We start from the raw sequence: 18,653 nt of genomic DNA, 5'->3' as shown, positions 1-18,653 counted from the left end.
CATTGGTGGGCTCCCGATTTCCATGGTCAAATAGGGCTATAGAGACTGAAAAATAGAGGCTCGGGACTGAGGCTGAGGACCCTTGAGAAGTTGAACGGCCTCTGCGCCTTTCCTTGAAAGAGGTGTGATGGGTGGTTGAAAGGAGGAAGGGAAGAGACCGGGGCCCACACTCAGAGCCAAGGCCAGCGGGATGGATTTAGGGTAGTTACGGGTCGTGTGTGGGAGCTCTGGTGAGCAGGGCAGGCCGTATTCAAAGTCAGTTGTTTTATTTTTCTCTTTGCTTGCTTGGGGGAGCCAAATAAAAGATATCTGTGGGTGCGGCTTGGAGGGCCAGCAGTTGTAGATCTCAAGTTCAGCGCCCCCCCGCATCTGAGTGGGACTTATAAGGCAGCTTGCCCAGTCATAAAAGCTGTGAGCAGGGTCCCCGTATCCGTTGGAAGAACACTGCAAGAATGCTGACTGCTAAAATCGGCAACACAGAGGCCAGCTGTCCCCTTCTCCTCTCCATGATCGCATCATCTACCTTGGTGGTCAGGGGTCCCACAGCTGGGACACTGATGGCCCTCCGTGGGCCATGGGGGTGGGCATCTTGCAGCAGACCTACAACATCCACGGAATTTCAGTTACAGGTGTAACTCTCCAGCCTCTCCAGCCCCCAAAAAAGCCTCGCGCTAGTCCCTCCCCTTCCCAGAGCTCAGTTTGGAGCTTATAGAAATGAGCTGACTGCCAGCAGGCTGCTGTGCATTATTTACAGATGGGTAGAAGGTGTGGAAAGGGCAGGTGGGATCTGCCCGCCTTTAACACCTGCTCATAACCTCTGTGTAGAGTATTTGAGTATTGACTTTGAATATTGAATATTAGCACATTGCATTACAATATTGAAAACAATCTCTATCTGAAATAAGACTTTGCATCCTGGAAGAACAGCACCCCTGCCCCTCCCCAGTGTCTCAGGAGACCTAAAAAAGCCCATGTGTATGGGACAGGGTCAGACCAGACCGGAAATGACTTCTAAAGTCTTCTCAGGGCCAAACCCCACAAAAGTCTGGGTGTGGCAGGAGGGCGATTGTCCAACCCTCCCAAATACCCAGCACTCCACTGGCTGTGACCAAGTGGAAACTGTAAGTGTTGAGTTTTAAAAGGAAAGTTGCCAATGGGTGTTCTGTAAATCATTTGTGCCAGCAGACTGACCCCATTATGTCAGCTAATCCTGGAAATACAGGAGGTAAATTTAAATCTTCTAGCACAAAGCACTTAATCAATATTCTAAATGTTTTTCTTGCAATTTATGCTAGCAGAGCAATAGGGTGCTTTGGTGTCCCGTTAATCTTCCGCTGGAGAGCGGGTGCCTGCGAGCAGGGCTGGGGTGGGGATGTTACGCAGGGTGACCCGTGGGTGGGCAGGACGCTGGAAGGGGAGAGGAAAGTGCTTATTTCCAAACCAGGCCCCCGGCGTGGGGTCGCTCACCCTGTGTACTCACACCACCCCTTCCAGCAGGCAGACCTACCCTGTGGGCACCTCCTTAGAGCTTTCTTTGTCACCTGTGGTTGACAGCCTAGGAATTGCTTTGAGGGGAAGAATGTGAACTTGGGAATTAGTTGGACTTGAGTGAAAATCCCAGCTCACTTCCTGTTGCTGTGTGACCTGGGGCAGGTTTCTTACCCTCTCTGGAGATCTGCTGCAAAACCCACCTCTTAGGTTTGTTCTGAGGATGAAAGAACTAGTGTGTGCATGCAAAGGGCCCAGGAGGACCAGACAACCCACTGCACTCGGTGAGTAGCCACCCGCCCTGTGGCAATGGAAGAGATGCGTTAGTTAGGTCTTTAACTCTGGACACCGGGGCTACAAAGGAAGGGCCATTCCCAGGGGCTAGGGGCCACAGAGGGAAAAGAGATGGAGCTTCTTAGGACTTTGCCTCCTTAATTTGTAAGAAGCATTTGAACCACGTGATATCCTGCTGGTCCTAAGATGTGGTCATTGCAGACCAAGGAATGGGGGGACAAGATGGGATGGTCCCCGGACACCAGGCTGAGAAGAAACAGAAACCAAAAGGCCATAAACAAAGGACCAGGTGTGCAGGGTTAGAACTGCCCCCAAGTCCGTCACTCTGTGCCCAGGAAGAGTTTCCCGGGAGCTACGACGTCCTGACAATCTGCTCGGAGCTGTCACTTGGGGCAGTGGCGGCAGTCAGATCTGGGTCCCGCCTGGGTACAGTGAGAACGGGACCTGTCTGCCAGGGGCGGTTGCCATGTCCCTCTAATCCGTGCTGACATTGGGAAGAGGTGACACCGTTGTAAACAGAAACCGCTCTTAGTTGCAGGCGAGGTGACGTTTGAGAGAGAGCCCTGCCTCGTAGCCTCCAGGACCCAGGTTTTGCGGCCCTGCCGCACCTGCATTCCTCCAGCGCCGTCATTCGCTTAATGCCTGTCCTCAAACTCAGTTGCGAGGCATAGTGTTGTTAATAGCACTTGTGAGACACACGTGAGTCAGCGCGCTAGCTCCCTCCGTAAATATTCCATTCAAAGCAATACAAATGCTCGGATGCCACCCAAATGATGTCATGGGCACCAGTGATCCGCAGACCCCACTTTGGGAAATATGATGAGCCATCTAATCATAGGACAGGTCCCAGAACCATTTACTTTGTTGACCTGCACCACCTCTTCTTTCTTTGGTCTGGTATGAACAAAGCACAGGTGTGTCATAGATAGCCCTTCCCATGAGCCGAGTACTGATCTAAGCACATTATATATATGCATGTGTATATGTACATTATACCTGTATTATATTCTACATATCTGTCATATACTACATATGCACTATATACACATATATGTATTCACACACATTCAATGCTGACCGTAGCCTCGTGAGGTCAGTACTGCTGCTGTTCCCATCGTTTTGGACAACAGACCTGAGACTCAGAGGGGCTCGACCGGGAGAGGAGAACTGGAAAAGCAGCCTTTTCCTGTCCATGCATTTTAAGTGTCTCCGCTGTATTACCTGAACCAGAGCACTTTACCTTTTTGTTTCTGGATAACATTATTCATTCAATATAGATTAAATCAGTCTCCAAAATCGTGTGGAACAGCTGGCAGATGGAAGTGCCAGACTGGTTCATAAACGAGCATAAAGAGAGGCGGTGATGCCTGTTCTGACACCAACTGGTGTCCTGCAGCACAACTCAATTCCAGCGCCAGGCCCCGGAGCTCACACTGAGCCCACGGCTCCAGGACACGGTCCCCCGCAGGGCTGCCCTTGCTTCAGACACCAGCCACGCTTTAGGGGTCCTCAGGCCCCCTGCACTCTGACTAAGCAGCTGCACATTCAGGGGTTCCCCCAACCACCCCAGGTTCAATAAGTCAGAGCTCAGGAAGGCATTCCAATTATATTTTTACTATAAAGGATATGGATCGGAACTAGCCAAATGGAGACATACTTAGGCTGAGCTCCGGGAGGGTCTCCAGAGGAGAGCTCTGCACCCTCGTCCGTGGATGGAGTTCCCGATGGAGTGCGGATCGCTGCCTGCCCCCCACCCCAGCTCATCACAGTGCTTACCGACCAGGAAGCATGCATGAGCATCGGCGACCAGAGTTTTAATTGGAGTTGCATTATAAAAGCATGATTGACTGGCCCATTGAGCTCCGGAATGCAATCTTCTACTCTTCTTTGCTCTCTGAAGTCAGGTGATCGGGCTGACTTCCTGTGGCTCTGACCCCAACCCCCTGAGCCATGGTCGGTCCTTCTAGAGACAGCCCCCATCCTGGGTCACCTCAGTAAATTCAGGTGATCACCAAAGGGCTTCTGAGGAACAAAGACACTCCAGCCACTCAAGAACTTCCCAGGGTTTGGAGGTTATCTCCCAGGAGCCAGGAACAAAAGCCAGTCAAATTCTAGTTTTATTCCTAGGGACCGACTGTGAAACTCCTCATAAGGAAGCTGGAGTGGAAATTTTGAGCATGCTCACCTCACCTCACCGCTTCCTGGCCATGAAATCTTGGGTGACTGACTTACTCTCTCTGCCTCAGTCTCCTCACCCATGAAGTGGGGGTGGCAGTGCCGGAGCCCCCTGGGGGCTATGAGGAGGAGGTGTGGTCCTGTGTGTACAGCAGGCTCAGAGACAGGACTACTATGTAGGACTTCATTCTTTGTACGCTCACGGGACTTCCTGCGCTTGGAGGTCCCTGGCCCCCTTGTCCCGCCTTCAGTAGCAGGGAAATGCTCCGAAGGGCCGGACTGAGTTATGTACTGCTTTAAGGGGCCTGTTTTCCAGTGGCGTTTCTAGACTCGGGATCCACTAGGGTTTGCCCCTGTAGAGGAGACCTGTTGTGGAGAAGAAAAAGTGCCAAGGCCTTGTCAAGGTGATGGTTTTGTTTTATCTTAAATCCTTCCTGGAGGACATATTTTTATTGATTTGAAAGAGAGAGAGAGAGGAGAGAGAGGGAGAAACATTGATCGGTTGTCTCCTATACGAGTCCTGACTGGTGATCAAACCTGCAACTTAGATATTTGCAGGTTTGCAACCTGAACAAGAATCAAACCGTCAGCCTTTTGTAGAACATGACCATGCTCCGACTAACTGAGCCACCTGGGCAGGGCCAGAGCGATGGTTTCGAAATGTAACTTAGAGTCAGGTGACTCTCCGTAGGAAGTCACTTCCGCCTGGGCATTCTTTGCTGTGGGCTGCACACTTCTGTGCCGACCTTGGAAACTTCAGCAAGGGTTGGTCAATGGCCTGTTGGTTGTGGCTTGAATAGTTCTCCAACAAGCTCGCTCCACCGTGGCCCTGTTGACACTCGGGGCTGGATAGCTCGTTGGTTGTGAGGCAGTGGCGTGTCTGGCGGCACCCTTGGCCTCTACTGTCTAGTTGCCTGTAGCACCTTTCCCCAATGATGATGACAAAAAACGTCCCGGGACATAGCCACATGTCCCCTGGGTGGCAGAATCACAGCTGGTTGGGGACCACTGCCCAGGAAATGAGTGGGGTCTACCTAAAAGACCCCCTTTCCTTTCTACTAACAGAAGAAGTAGAGGCACTTGAGAGTCTCGTCAGGATTACATGGTAAGCAGCTCAGGACTCGTAGGAGCAGATCAGTGCACCGGATCAAACCTTTCCTGGTAGCGCAGGCCAGGACACCGAACAGGGGCTATAGTCACCACGTGATGCCCATTTGGGGACACACATTAATTTTCCCGGGACAGCACCCCCTCAGAGAGGGACCCTTGGGTAGTGTCGTAGGTGTGGGTAACTGGGGCTCCTTACTGTGTTCTCATCCAGAAACCTGCCAGAGCCCGCGGCCCTCAGGGCCTCACACTGTCACCTTCTTGAGTGATGCTTTTATCCATCCAGCACCCTGGGCGAGTACCCTACAGGTGACATTTCTGTGGAGACTTCGCCAGATGACCAGAGTGGATGGACGTGTTTGTAGCAGACCACAGTGGGGATTCTCGCACATAGACATTGTGGAGGGCGTTTCAGGAGGGGTCGGGATTGGCTGGGATCCCAGGCCAGAGCCAGACACGTCAACGCCGCGCCCTCAGGACACGCTCTGAATCTAACAGTGGCGACGCAGATGCTCCGTCCTGAGCCTTTTGTTTAAGAAAATGGTCTTGGTGCCACATGGTGTTTGTGCTATTTGGCTTGAGGTCTTCGTGAGGTTTCCATCATTTCTGCATATTACAGAGTGTTTTCTAGCATCCACTGTTGTTGCAGTCTCATTAAGAAAAACAATCCAAATATTGGCTACACCTAGCATTTCCTTTGCATAATGGTCTCCTGCTCAGAGTGAGTTGATTGCCCCACTCTGGGAGAAATGAGCTGTGGGGGGGGGGGGTGTCTTCCCTTAGCAGAAGTGCTAAGCCACAGGGTACCCCCCACTACCACCCTCACCCCCCAGGCTGCTCTGGAAGCCTCACAGCAGAGCTCTGGACCCAGCTGCCAAGTAGCCCCGGGGCCCTGCGTGATGGGCCCGGCTACTCCCGGCTCCCGGAGTGGAGAGGTTGCCAGTGGCCTCCTGGGACTTAATCTTCCAGGCCGCAGGTGCCAGCGATGAGCTCAGAGGGGAGCTGCATCCCAGAATCCACCCACGTTCGCCCTGGGAGGAAAGAGGCTGTTGTAAAAACACTTTTTGAAATAACTGCTTATAGAGCGTTTTCAAAGCCCTTCATCCAGGAGAGTGCTTGAATTCAGAGCTCAGAATTGAGCATTACTCCGTTAAGGCTGCTCCAAATTGAGTATGACTCCGTTAAGGCCACCATGCAGTCCAGCATGCCGAAATGCACTTTCAATTTTTATTCAAACCCCACTGGAAACGGAAGCGTGCGGAGTATAACCTGTACAAAAAAAAACAGGAATTTCATCTGAAGGGCCAGGCTTCCCGGTAGGTATGCATATCACAGAATGTGGCATCGGGCATTGCATTCTTGTGCTAGGGCTGCCCAAACAAAGTGCGCTGGGCTGGGTGGCTTAACCAATAGCAATTCCTTTCTCACTTTCCTGGAGACTGAAAGTCCAAGATCAAGGTGTTGACAGGGTCGGTTTCTCCTGAGGCCTCTCTCCTTGCTGTGCGCATGGCTGCCCCCTCTCCGTGGCCTCACATGGCCGTTCCTCTGCATGTGAGCATCCCAGGGGTCTCTCTGTGTGTCTCCATGGCCCCTGCTTATGAGGACACTGGTCCGACTTGATTAAGGCCCACCCGAATGGCCTCATTTTAACTTAACTGCCTCTTTAAAGACGTTGCTTCCAGCCCTGGCTTGTGCAGCTCAGTGGATTAAGTGCTGGCCTGTGAACCAAGGGATTGCCAGTTCCATTCCAAGTCTGGGTTGTGGGCCAGACCCCCAAGGGGGCGCACTCAAGAGGCAACCACACACTGATGTTTCTCTCCCTCTCTTCCTCATCTCTCTACAAATAAATCTTCAAAAAAGAAAGACATTGTCTCCAAAGAGAGTCACATTCTGAAGTGCTGACGGTTAGGGCTTCCAACTTCAGACTTTTGAAGGGATATAATTCAGCCTCTAACCAAGAGGCGGGCAGTCAGTAATTAAACATTTGTCGGTTTCAAAATCTCAAATCTAATGAGGCAGTGTTAAGGGGGAAAAGGCTGTTAGCACAGCAAGCCTTTCCTAATCCACAGGGTCCTGCCCAGGGTCATCTGTGCAGGCTTTGAATGCCACAAGAGAAACTCTGACCCTTGGCTAATCCTTTGGTGGAAGGGCCGCAGGGAAGGGTGCCTGCCCGGGCCAGGGGGGTGATGAACCCTCCCGCCCGGCGCACAAACATCAGGTGCTCCCTGCCCCGCTGGAGCGGACACTGTCAGATGTCAGGCTTCTGCAGACTTCATCCAAGCAACGATTTCTTTGTGATTGGCACATTTGCATTGTAGCAAACTTCAGTTCAACATATTGTTAGAATACACAATAGTCATTTAAGATGATTATTTTATCAGCACTAAAGGGTTTTATAATTCATTTATAAAGTTGTAATGGGCTTGAGCCTCTTTAGTCTAGTTGAATAATATAGCATTTTATAGCTGGCTGTAAAATTTCAGATTACGGTTTTTTGCAATTGCGCCGCTCTATTTTATAGTTTAATAATTGTTCAAATGAAGAAGAGTGAAGTTCCTAAAAACCAATTTAATGACTTAGAAAAATAGCCTTTCTCAAAATCCAGTGCACACCTTTAACGAATGCAGATGCCACCTTTTCAACAAAAGCAGAGTGGGACCTCTATTTCTCTCGGCCACAAAGCTCTCCCAATGAAGCACCCGGAGTGCATTACTGAGTTACAGATGTTCTCTCCTTTTGTTCTCTTCTATCGATAAGCTCTGTCGCTAGAATGAGCCTATCCACCGGGCACAAGGGGAACCCCGGCGAGGCCAGCAGAGCGCCCGCAGGAACAGGGCAGACACCAGAGCTCTCTTGGAAAGGTTCTTCACTTCACAGGCGGCCCCGTCCATTCTTCTGTGTTAGCCCCAGCCCCTGACTCTAAGAAAGTCTTATAAATGCCTCCAAGTAACCCATAGTTCACCATACTGGGGAGTGAGTGGCAAAACAGAGCCCTAAGTTCTCACGTGGTTGCAGACTATCCCCAGGAGTAACAGAAGTGTTAGCACAGAGCACCAGGAAGAAGGCACGGTCTCATGTTGTCATTGGAATTGTAGCCTCGTGTGGTTACGTTTCTGGGATTTTCCAGGGGGTAAGTCGTCAGGTGAGTGAAGGCCGTCACAGCGGAGGCCCTGGACTGGGTACGCAGACTGGTTACCATGGAGCATGCAGGGCACAGCCTGAGAATACGGCCCCGGGCCCTTCGGGCGCAGTGTGACTCTGGGGCGGACCAGCTCGGGCCCGGCTTTGTTACACAGAAATGGCAGTGAGTCAGGGAAGTCCCAGGTGGCCGGGCTGCTTCCTCTCTATGTCGTAGGCAGCGGTGCCCGGTATGTGAATGGCAGGGAAGCTGCCTCTGGGCTACCTGCCTGGTCAGTAAGACGGGCAGGGGTCACCCACAGAGGCCAGCGCCGCTCTCTGGCATCATCCTGAAATGACAGGGCTCCCCCTTCCTCTGTGTCCCACCCAGTTCTCCAGTCACCTCACCCTTCTTTGTCAGCTCCAGAGACTCTCTAGGTGAAATCTGGTGTTGGTTGACCACTTAAGGCTGTCTGTCCCAAGGGTATTGGGGCATCTCAGTAATGATGTCACAGCTGGAATCCATTCTGGCCGGCCAGGCTCAGGCGTTTACTCCAGGTGTCAACTGCTGTGCCCACCTGTTACTGGCCCCAGCTCATGGCAACCCTTACATCATAACAGCGTGAGGGGTAGCGTCTGGTGATTCTGAGGTCCCGTGGGAAGTGGGGGCAACACCCTCACTCACTGCACTCCCAAACCGAGCTCCCTGGGAGATAATGTAACCAGCGCGAGCACTGTGCCGAAGCCTGAGGGGTGGGGGGTTGTACGGATGCTGGGCCAACAGCACGGCCCGGGGAGTTCCCAAAGCTTGCCCGCCCCCTCCCCGCCCGCCCCCGGCCAAGAACAAGATACTGTTGTGCTTAAAGAGTATAAAATATCATAGGGCCAGGCTTTTGGCTACAATAAACTGAAACCTTCCTGTGGGCTCCACTGGCGAGTAGTTTAATCTCCTCAATCTTGGGTTCTTCATCTGTGATACAGGAATAATGAGCACTCCCACCGAGGAGGGGTGTGATAATTAAACAAATTAAAATTCCTCGGCATAGGAACAGGGCCTCCAGCACAGTAATTATTTTATTATTATTTTTTCAGCTTCCTGGTTGGTCTGTGCTGTCCATGAGACCGAGGAAGCCTGTGCTAAGGGGGCATTGGATGACCATGAGCCCAAAATCCACCGGGGAGGTGAACTTGAACATGGTATAGGGTGGGTACCATGCAGAAGTGGGCCTGGGGTTGAACTTTTTATGACCACCCGTGTACGACTGTCTTTTCCTAAAGATCTTTTTTTAAAACTGCTTTTCGGAAAATATAAGAATAACAAAGATGGGGCTGGGATGACTAGCCCTCCCCCCCCCGCTGCATTCTGGGAAGAGCCACCAGGCCACCTGCACCTGCGGTCCACCGGGCAGCAATGCTAGCCCATGAGAGGGACAGTGATTCAGCAGTCAGACAATTGCTTAACCCAATTTCTGGGTAATAAACATGCTTAATAAAAAGGAATAAGGCGTCTGTACCATCTTAGCTATAAATACGCTCTCTTGTTCTGGGTAACCTACGAGAATACCTCTGAGCACACTTAGGTCACGTACCATAAATAAATCCAATTTCTTGTATCCCCCACTGACCTCTTATCCTCAGGACTTCTAACCAACCGTGTCTCCCTGAATAATTGGCTCTGCGCGTGCTTGAGCCGTGGAGCTCATGGTGGAGGGGAAACGGCTCTGGTTCTCCGAGGGGTGAGGTTCCGTGAAGGGCTCCCCTCCCCTCCTGTCGTAGGCGCAAGAGGAGCCACATCATGGCTGAGGCCGTCTGGAGAGGAAGCTTGGGACGAGGGGCAGGAGGGCTTGTCAAGGGAGGTTTCTCCTGGGTGGCTGTCTCCTGCTGCCCCTCTGCCGCGGGGCCCTTGGGTGTGACGTGAGAGGTGTTCACCCCTGGGCTCCCTGGGAACAAAACCCGCCAGGATCGGCTTGACCTCTGACTTCTGCCAGAAGTCACGTTTGCACAAGTTCCTCTGGTTTCCGGGGTGAGACTTGGGAGGCCCCCTAGGGCCATGGACCCCTTGACAGCCCCTTGGCTGAGTCTAGGCTGCCCGAGCTGGCTCTGTTCGTGCTGGCTGTGGGACCTGGAGCTCGTTACTGCCCCCCTCAGAGCCCCTACCCCCAGTGATCACTGGGACAATGAGAACTACTTCCGAGGGTTGCTCTAAAGATGGTGGGAGACGCGTGGGCCCTGTCTCACAGGGAGTGAATACATGCATGGGTCTTTGGGTCGAAGCACAGTCGCTCTAAGCTGCAGAAACCTGGGCAAGTCCCAGCCCTAGTCCAGAGCCCCCCAGTCTGTATGAAAGGGCAGTGCTCCCCCCGGAATGTCCTTTCAGTCCCTGGACGCCCTCAGTGGCATGCAGCGGGGACCCCTCTCCGTGGAGGCCGTTATTAACAGCAATCGTCACAGTCACCATCCCTATTGGCCTACTGGGTTTTCCTCTGTTTTCTAGAATATTTTTCTCTGTTTGCTAAAAGCACATTTTTAAAAAGTTTTTCAGTTTTTTGCCGTCACCTGGTTTTCTGCAGCACCAACAGTGCTCCATCTCGGGAACCGGAGCTGACAAAATGCCCGGGTCCGTTATTTGTCCAGACTGCGGCGTTTTCTCTCAGACCCTGGTTACGGCCGTAAGTCACAGAGCCATTATGGGGCCGCCCTCAGCTGCACATAAATGCGCAAGAGAGTGAGAGGCTTAATAAATATTATCTGATGGTGATGAGGATGCGTGTCGGAGGAGATGGGCCTCATGCACTTCTCCTCGGGGACCACAATGAATCTTTTCTGTTGCTGCTGCACACTTGCGTTTCCCACTCGCATGGTTTTGGGAAAACAAATGTTTCGTTTCAGGGCCGGTCCCTCATTGCTCTTACAGCACTACGACTGCATGACTTCGCTACAAAACGCTTCCCCCACCCCAAACCAAAACGTTTTTCACACATTGTTTGGCATAATGTCATTGGTAATTAGGCATACTTTTCTAAAATGTATCTCATAATTGCTTCTTAGCTGAGTCTTTTACTGATTGCAAGTTAACCATGAACCGAAAGCACACCGTTTTCTGATGTCGCTGGCAAGACGAGTTTGCCCCAACTTGGAGAAATGCAAACTAGATGTAAGATGATCCTGTGAAGTTGTGGGAAGAAGGGCAGCTCCGGTGCGTGTTGAGCTCCCTGCTGTAGACAGGGTCTGCACATAACGCTACTCGCCATCCTGCCATTAGCGTTAAATTGCAAGTGTGGGGCTGCAGCATCCTTTTCATGGTGTGCCAGAGACTGACGGGCAAGCCCGAGGGGCTGCTTAGCTAATGCAGGACTGTTGATCTATCTCACAGGACTGTATCTCTTTCACTGCTTGCATTTGTCAGTCTAAGGAAACACACAAGATCACGAGCCAGTTGATTTAATATGTTCACGAGCCAAAACAGCTGGAACCTTTTCCCCACCCTTCTCCGAACCCAAGAATGACCAGCTCAGGGACCACACAGAGACTAAGAGATCATCAACAGCAGCTTGGATTTTAAAAGGCCTCCACCCCGAGGCCTTTTTAGGATACTCCACCCGGAGTATCTTAACCAGGCAACCTCTCCATTTCCCTGTAAACACGAAATGCCCAGGGCAGCCTGAATGTGCCCAGTGGCTGGCCCCCTCTCCCTGTCTGGTTGGGAGGCAGGCTTTGAAGAGCCACGTACATTTATTTGTTCTCAAACGTTTTTGTGCTGTCTATTCCAGATTTTGCTCACATCGTTGAATTAAACATCATATGAATGGTTGACATGGGATCACAAAAGACAGAGTTGTTTCAATGAAAACTGAGTTGACTGCCTTGGAAAGGCTAATTCCTTTAAAAAGGGAGAGAGAGAAAGCTTCTGGATTAGGGTGCAAGACAACTGTAAAGACGGAGGGAAGTTACACAAATGTAGAAAGAGTCTGCGCTGAGAGTCCTCTGCAGTTACCAAACACAGGTCACTCCTGATTTAAAGAAACTGAGGACATTGTAGACCACGCATGACCAGTGTAGCGAATGCCGAGCATAAGCCAGGGACCTCCACTCAACAAACCCTTTCTTTAAGAAATTTGAAGAAGGTGGCCTGGCTCTTGTATCCAAAAGTCAGTAAATCAAAGACATTCAGATTCCAAATTAAAATTTTTTAATAGGATACGTATAATGAAATATTATTTAGCCTTCAAAAAGAAGGAAATTCAGCAGCAGGTCATTAACAACATGAAAGAATCTGAAGGACATTGTGTTAAGTGAAAAAAGCCAATCACAGAAGGACAAGTACCACATGATTCCATTTACATGATGTGCCTAAAATAGTTAAACTTGTGGAAGCAAAGAACAGAATGTTGGCTGCTAGGGGCAGGGGGAGGGGGTAGTGAGGAGCTGTTCTTCTGCATGTATACAGTGTCAGTAATGCAAGATAAATCAGGTCTAGAGATCTGCTCTACAGCCTCGTGCCTATAGAAACAATACTGTGTCGTCCACTTAGACATTTAAGAGGGTAGAACATGTTAAATGTTCTTACCACCATTAAGAAAAAACAAGTGTGATGTTGTTAAAAGTTTGATACAAATGTATCATTTCTAAGGAATGGAATGATGTTGCCCTTTAACTTCATTTCTCAATTACCCGATGACCCGTGGGTCCAGTCCCCAATCCTCTCAGGCACGAGGGTGTCTACTCTAGGCTCCGCCCAAATGGAACAGTTAAACCGGGGACCTCCCACGGGTGCCAGGAACCCGAGAGCTTCCAGATTCCAGAAGATGAATGCACATCGCCTTCGAGACCACATCCTCCTTCCCGGCCCCGCCCTTCCCACTCACTCTGGCGGCTCAGCCAGGGCCTGTGCTTTTTCCTGATAAGGAAGCTCAACTGGAAGCTTCCAGACCTTTCCTCGCCCCCTCCTCATGACCGGGGCCAACCTGCCCAGAGCCTGCCAGACTAACAAATCTTGGCACCCTGTGGGCTTCCCGAACCTCTGCTGAGTGAAATATCTTTATAAGGCCTTCTTAGAGCTTAATGTAATGAAAGCCTTTTGGCTGAGGTTCAGGCTATATGTAGACACAGTGTCTTGGAGGGAGTGGCTGGAAGAGACAGGGTAGGGAAGCTGCCCAAGGATTATCGCCGTGCCCTTCTCAGAAGGACACTGGTCCCACCCCACCCTTGTCCTCCTCGTAGCCCCTCAGGCCTTCCAGACCTGGGCCAGGGTCCATGGGGCTGGCATAAGTCAGCGTGGGAAAAATGGATCCCCTCCCTGCTGAGCACAGGCTCTGAGACACACAGCCCCAAGCCCAGGGGCTCAGAGCAGGCCTTACTTAGGCGTCTCCTTGTTTTACGTAGCTGACTTAACTGCACATTTTTCAGACCAGTGGTTGCAAGTGTGGTTGTTACCAAGTTTGTGGGAAAAGCAAATCACTAGGAAGGCGAGTTTCAAAATGGACAGTGGAAGGGATTTCAGAAAGGCGGGCCAACTGTGTGTGACCAGACCAGCAGTTAAAAGCTCCCCTGGCTCTCCCAAATCCAACAGGCAAAACCCGAAAAGCTACGAGACTCTAGGACTACAGAGCGCTGGGTAGGGTAGTCCGCCATTACTCAGCTCGGAGGCAGCAGCCGGCGGCTCCTCCTTTCTTTTGTTACTGTGCAGAAATTATCAGGCAAATACACATCAAACGCACAATACAACTGTTCTATAGCAAGCACTACCCATAAAACCAGGTGTACACATCTGCACAGCAGGTATATCGTGTGTAACCAGGCTAGTCAGCTTTATTAAAATGCAACTGAAAAATGGAGACTCTGCAGGAGGTTAGTCTGCTCAGTTATCCTTCAGAATTAGGGGCACATCCTTCTTCCCGTGTCTTACAAGAAAATGTAAGGTATGGAGATTAAAATTGCCAAATGGCTGTGAGTTCTGGACTATTTCGGGAAGAACTCATGCAACGATTTTCCCCAGCAAAGGTCCAATTTATGCTGCAGAAGAGACTCATATGCTAATAAACTGCTATTGACAAGTGTGATAGATGCAGCGAGGTACTTAGTGAGTGCTGGAGAGCAAAGTTGATTGCATTTTACAGTCTGTGTATTTCTCTGTTTATTGCTTGTATTCTGTCATTAAGCAAACAGGTTCCTAATATAGCAAATCTCTCTAATCAGTAAAGCAAGGGAGAAAAGAACCAGAAGCATCATTAATTGTGACCATTTGGCTGCAGCCTGGACAGTCTGCTGCTATTGGATTGGGCAACTTCCTTTGGTTTAATTTTCTGGAGGTAGAGCAGAAACTGGCTTTTCTTATGCATAAAAGAGAGCGGAGAAATGTTCCATACCCTGCTGGCTGACAGCTGCCTAAAACCCCGAGATTAAACACTGGCTTCTCGACAGAAATGGAGTTCTGGGACTGCGAACGCCCGGTTCTGAGTGGGTGCACTTTTAAGTCTCTAATTCCACAGACAGAGCAAGCGTGCTGCTCCGACGCCTGACCGCTGGCCCCGGAGGCCGGGGACGGCCTACTGTGGGCAGAGCTGGTGTGTGCGTGCGCAGTGGCTGAGGAGCGGGCTCAACTGGGAGCTGTAAATTATGTGTGTTTCTGTGCATTCGGTACAGGAAAGCCATCGGCACCGGGGCAGGCTTTCCAAATGCTAATCACAGAGGTAAAAAGCAGGAGAGGCGGCAGTCTGACTCCAGGTAACAGAGGTTAACAGCATCTAATGCATTTATTAACCCTCTAGTGCCAGGAACTGGTGAGGTCTGGCCCTGCAATTACCGTGCCGTGGCAATTCTATTATGTGACGTGCCCAGACTTGCGGATTACTGCTGGTGACAGTTTTATAACACTGCCGGACGGGCTCATGAAGGGACTGGAGAGCCAGTTCTCCGGATTTCCAGAAGGACAGCAAGGCGGCTGGTTTGGGGGCGGGCTTCTGTCGTGTCCTTTTCATCTCTCCATGTTCAGGATGCAAACTTTGTGGTTCCGTGCTTTGGGGGTGGTGTCTCCCCCCCACCCCCCACTCCCAGCCCCAAGTCAGGCACCTTACTCTCTGAAACCATATAGCTGAGAATTAGCTGTTGGGAAACACTCTTTCCTGAAAGACATTAAGTAAGTCATTTTTCAACGGGCTGTACCAAGGGTCCGAATTGACTTTTTAGAAAAATGAATCTGTTCTCTTCCCTTCTTTATTCCCCTCTCTCCTTTTTTAAGAGACATCATATTTTAAAGCCACCTACTGTGAGGGCTCGCGTCTGGGTAGGTCGGGCTAGCGTCCTGCACTCCTGTTAATGAGCAGGCTGCCAGCTCGCAGACATGACCTTGAGCACTCTGCCAACACTTCCACTGTTACACTTTCAGTTTTACCTGTCTAGACCCCGGTGATAAAAGGTGTTCTTCTGGTTTCTAACTCACTTTCTATCTTACAAGGTCTGAGACTTTTAAAAAATATTTTAACTTTCCTGGGGCCATCCCAGTTTTCCTCATCAGAGACAGCATTTAAAGCATGTAAATACTCTCTGCAAGAGTGGAGAGTGGGGGATGCCCTTTAATTTGATGTTAGCATTCATCATACCTGACTAGCAGACAGTGATAGCTTCATGGTGTTTTCAAAAATGCTCGGGATAAAAGCCTTTAAAATGGGGAAATGACAGGTTGCTCAGGTTTCTAAAATGGGCTTTAAAAGCCAGATTTTCCTAGGTGGGCCCTGAAGCCGCACAGGTAGATGTCTGACCTCAGGGGTCCCTGGCAGGGTTCAGACTGCATACAGGACTGGTGGTCAAGTGCAGCCAGCTGATACGCACTGGTCATATCCCAAGCTCTGCCCCTCCATCCACAGCTTATGAATCCTGACGGGCCCTGGACGTCCAGTCTATCACTCTGCCTGGCGTCGGTGGCATTGAGTCTATGCAGATCAGGCTCAACAGAACTTCCTGAGGTCCTTTGCCAGGTTCAGGTGGAACCCTCGGACCACTCTGGTTGGGTCTGCACCCAGACTGCCCCGTGCAAAGCTGTGTGAATCTACTGTATAAACAGAGTACTTAAAGGCCTGTGTGTGGGGTCCACTAAGTCTCCGATGCTCATTGCTTCCGTGGGTTGGAAGGTGTTTAACAGGGGAGAAGGCATTCTCTCAGAGTCGGGGCCTGGCTGTCCATTACTACGTTTATTCAGCATTTTATCCAATTATGCCAATCAGAATGGTCCTCAAGGCAAGATGAGTGTGGGGCTGCTGCTCCCAGATACAGTGAAACCAGTGGGGTTACAGGGAGACAAAGCCAGAAGATGACGATTTCCTTTCCATAGAGGCCAACAGGATGCCCACTCTGGGGGGAGATGAGCCCAGAGACTTTAGAGACTTGGAGCTGGTCTGAATGCATGTCTCTTTTCCTGTGACTGCTCCGTTATCCCAGCCACCCCAGAGGGAGGGCCAGAGCCTGGGAAGTTAGACCCGCGCATGTCCACTTGGTGGTGTGCCTTTAATCCTGTACATAGTCGAACACTCAGTGACCAATGAGGACGAGAAATGTTCCTGTGCAGATCTGTAAACCACTTCAGAAAATGTATTAAGATGGGAGACTGTCCTAGTATATTGGTGGGAGCCCCGTACAGGCGCTTAATCACGGTGAGCGTTCTACCGTGAGTCACTTCGGACTGAAGACACACATAGCAGGTGAGTGTCTCAGGTTGTGTGTAAAATGAGGAGAACGCTGGGTGCTCGTGCTCACTCTGCAGAACAAGCCCCAGTCGGAAGGAGGCCTCCCAGCCCTTGGAACCCTCGGAGGCCACTGTGGGCAGCTCAGCTCTGAGCACAAGTCCAGAAACAGCCTGAAGTTGTAATGTGTCTCAGACTAGGAGGAGGTCTGGCTGCCTCCTCCGCACATTTTAGTAAACTTCTTGGTTATGCAAAGGCCCTCAGCAGAAGTTTATGTCTTTTGTAGGTTAGGGCTTAGAAAAGGCAGAATGTGATGTTTTAGGGGCATGTTGGTGTCTGGGCACAATTCCAATTCATTTCTTGAGCAGAAATCAAACGTGATGTTCTCCACGTTCTCTGCAGGTAACAATGCAGTGGACCAGATTTGCCCTTAATATAGATTAAAAGCAGGCTTTGGAGTCAGGTTCAACCCCTCTTCCAGTTTCTCCTCTGACCTTCTTACACATAACATTTCGTGACCTTTGAACAGCCTGGGGATGCTTCCCAGTGTCTTATCCCTGACGCCTATTTAAAGGTTTCTATTTCATATTCACAGCTGGCATATATGCAAATATACGTAAAGATTATGATGCCTCCCAAGCAGCATTATGGCCTATAAATTACTCCTCGGGTGAAGATGCTGTCATTTCAGCTAGCATGTCTCCAACGAGCTGCAGAGTCTTCCTGCAACAGGCAGTCTCCCAGTGCCTTTCACACGGAGCTGCCTGCCCGGATACTCCTTGATTCTGGTGTGATGCTTAACCGAGGTCATCCTGTAGGCAAAGGAGCTTTTTGACTTTTGGTGCCATTGGGCTCCTGTTTGAGTGGGCAGAGGTCCTGGGAGGGGTTGTGTGGATTTGGGGGCAGGTGGAGCATGAAGGGTCAAACATGCTAGAGGTCCCTGTGAGAAATGCTGTAATGCAGGAAAGAGCACATTTTCCTTCCAGAGTGTAGAGACCTGGTCTGTATATGCCGACGCACAAGTAAATTGCTCTGTGACCTTGGAGAAGTCATGTAATGTCTCTGCACCCGAATCATTTACCTTTACAAAACGAGAGGGTTGTATCGGGTTAGTGGTTTTCATTGCGCTTGTCTGAGCAATGAAAACTTGCCCACAACTCAGTTCCCAGGTACAGGCCCAGTGGAGACCTGTTCCAGTTGCAAGGAGTTGGGGAACTTAAAGCTCTCGCAGCTGAGTTTTAAGAATGCTGGATTGGGGATCGGTCATGTGCAATTTCTCGATTCTTCGAGGGGACCCATCTCACGGAGTTCCTGTCCTGTGTCCTAGCTCCCAAGCAGGGAGTGGTTTACTTACTAGGGGGCAGCCCCAGGAGCCCAGGGACTACATCCTTTTGTTCACATCACCAGATGCCCGGCATTGGGAAATAGCTTGGTAAGTGTTGACTGGAGCGATGGATAAAGGAGTGGACAAAGAAACAGGCTTCAGGAATGCCTATCTCTATATTACTAATAAATGGGGATTTTCATTGCAACGTTTTTACCTTGAAGGCGCTTCCCCAAAATTAACATTCAAAAACATAAATGAGTTCAAAATGTAAGTGACTTCAACACTTCAACCCCCTTGCCCTGTGCTGCCTCTGCCGGCCACAGGGAACTGTTGCACCTTTGCAATGGGGCAGGTCCAAATTGAGATGTGCTGTGTCATATTCTGAAGACTTGGAATGGAAAAAAAAAAAGATGCAAAGTATTTCAATAATATTTATATTGGTTAACATATTGAGATGGAAAATAATTGGA

The 18,653-nt window shown here is 50.4% G+C and overlaps 1 protein-coding gene across 3 annotated transcripts in view; it reads left to right on the top strand.

Moving 5' to 3' along the window:
• GFRA1 (GDNF family receptor alpha 1) overlaps positions 1 to 18,653 on the top strand; it is a 226,155-nt gene that overhangs the window by 171,029 nt on the left and 36,473 nt on the right. The gene's annotated exons all lie outside the window — the stretch shown is intronic.

Source organism: Phyllostomus hastatus, unplaced genomic scaffold (genome assembly GCF_019186645.2).
Source record: "Phyllostomus hastatus isolate PE091 unplaced genomic scaffold, TTU_PhHast_1.1 phas_scaffold_1066, whole genome shotgun sequence".
Taxonomy (NCBI): Eukaryota; Metazoa; Chordata; class Mammalia; order Chiroptera; family Phyllostomidae; genus Phyllostomus; species Phyllostomus hastatus.
Note: the sequence above shows the minus strand (reverse complement) of the source record. Positions and strands in the feature narration are given on the sequence as shown.